This window comes from Dromiciops gliroides, chromosome 1 (assembly GCF_019393635.1).
Source record: "Dromiciops gliroides isolate mDroGli1 chromosome 1, mDroGli1.pri, whole genome shotgun sequence".
In the NCBI taxonomy this organism is placed as follows: Eukaryota; Metazoa; Chordata; class Mammalia; order Microbiotheria; family Microbiotheriidae; genus Dromiciops; species Dromiciops gliroides.
Genome location: NC_057861.1, coordinates 713,957,183 through 713,959,543, shown reverse-complemented (window position 1 = coordinate 713,959,543; position 2,361 = coordinate 713,957,183).

The following is a 2,361-nucleotide window of genomic DNA, read 5'->3' as shown; positions in this document are numbered from 1 at the left end:
GTGAGGAAGTATGATGTTAACCCAAACTTTAGAGATGGGTAGAATTCACATACTTAAATTAAATAATCTTTTTTTATGTCAAAAAGAACTTCAAAAGTCTTTAAGTTGGGGCAGAACCAAAATGGTAGAGAAAAGTCAGGGACTAACCTAACGTCTTCCAATTGTCTCTCTAATCAACTTTAAAATAATGCCTCAAAATGAATTTTAAAGGAGCAAAATCAACAAAAAGAGCAAATGAAATAATATTCCAATCAAAGGCAGCTTAGAAGTTTGGCAGGAAAGATAACTGAGGTAAGTGGGGCATTTAGGTCATTCTCAGAAAGCTAGCAGTGAGAGCCTGAGTCCTACTGCAAGGCATAAGCCAAGTTCATGCCAGTAGTGGGTCCTCATGACCCACTAAAAGCTAGCAATAGGCCTTGGCATCATTTTTTAAAGTAGTAAACGTTTTTATTTATAGTTTTGAGGTCTAATTTTTATTCCTCCTTCCCTCACTTCCCTCCCCCCTCCTCCCTCCAAGAGGTGGTAAGCTATCAGATATGGGTTATACATGTATAATTATGTAAAACATTAACATATTAATCATTTTGTATAAGACAACTTGAAGAAAAAAAAATGAAAGAGAGTGAAAAGTAGAATGCTTCACTCTGTGTTCCATCAATATCAGCTCTTTATTTGGAGGTGGTTAGTTTGTTTCATCAATAGTCCTTTGGGATTGTCTCGGATCATTATATTGTTGAGAATAGTCATCATTCACAGTTCTTCATCAAAGAATATGTGTTAACCAAATTATTTGTGGCTAGGCTGTACTTTTGTAAAATTATTTGCTACTTATAAATTAATGGCTATTGCACCTGTTTTGGCAGTATTTATTATGAAATAATATTACATATTATTAAAGTATTGATTATGTGGCAGTTAGCACAAACAGGAGAAAAACTCCAGAAGACCTATGCTGTCTCTTGGTCTCAAGGCCTAAGCACCCTACATGTCCCTAAGCTGTACAGTGAGCAGAGAGCCAGAAAGGAGAGCAAAAGAGAGCATGACCCTGGTGTGCCCAGGGATTTTATCCCCCTTAGATAGAGGTGGGTCACCATGCATTTTTGATAAAATAATGGGATTTGGCAGACACCCAGGGGCCCCACCTGAAGATTGATTTAGAATTGTTTGAATTGTGTGAGTCTGAGAATGATTAAATTTAGACCATGCCTAGTTGGCATTGAGTGGGGTGTTGTTCTTCTGAGGCTGTGGACTACTGATGTCAACAGGAGACAACACTCAAACAATTAGCTTGAAGGACCTCCCCTTTGGGGGGGGGAGAGACAGGAAGTAGGAAGGTGAGGCTCACTTGCTAAATCAGTCTCAGTTTCATTGGAACTGCCTTGGTGTCAGGAGTTGGAGAACAGGAGGGCCCCCCTTTCTGTCCAGGACTATGGTGTGGTGAGGGACTTCATGTGGACTGCTAGGAAAAGCAAGGGTTTCTTTCTCTTTATGAACTTCTGATACATTTTAATAAATCCTTGGAAGACTAAATTCTTGCTGAATTTATTAGTAAATCTTAGTCAGTTCCCTCCTCCCCAAAAAAAACTGGGGGGGGGCAGATTAGGACCCACATTTAGATTTTAAACCTCACACATCGATATAAGCTAATTGGCTATAGCCTTATTAGGTCCCATCATTGATTGACATGATGTGGTGTATGTTCTCCAGGGAGAGCAAATTCCAACATTTAGGTGCTCCTCCCCCTAGCTAAACAAAAGAATCTATCTGCATTCCTTTTATTCACCTGAGGGCTCACCCAGAACAAGATTCAAACTTCTTCCTAAGAACTGAGGGTACACCAAAAATTCATTATTAATAATTATTTTCTCACAAATATTCTGCTCACTTCACTATACATCTTTCCAGGCCTTTCTGAAATCATCCTGCTTGTCATTTCTTACAGCATGATAATATTCCATCACAATCATAAATCACAGATATTAAAGAAATTGTTAAGGAAAAATGCTCCGATATCCTAGAATCAGAGGGTAATATAGAAAATGAAAGAATCCACCAATCACTCCCTGAAAGAGACTGAAAAATTAAAACAACCAGGAATATTATAACCAAATTCAAGAGCTACCAGGTTAAAGAATAACTATTGCAAGCTCCCAGAAACAATTCAAATATGGAGCAACAGTCAGAATCATACAAGATTTACTAGCTTCTACATCAAATGATCAGAAAGCTTAAAATATGATATCCTGGATGGCAAAAAGCATTAGGATTAGAACCATGAATGTCCTAGATAGCAAAACTAAGTATATTTTTTTTTCTGAGGAAAATGGATTTTTGGCGAAATAAAGAACTTTCAAGTATGCC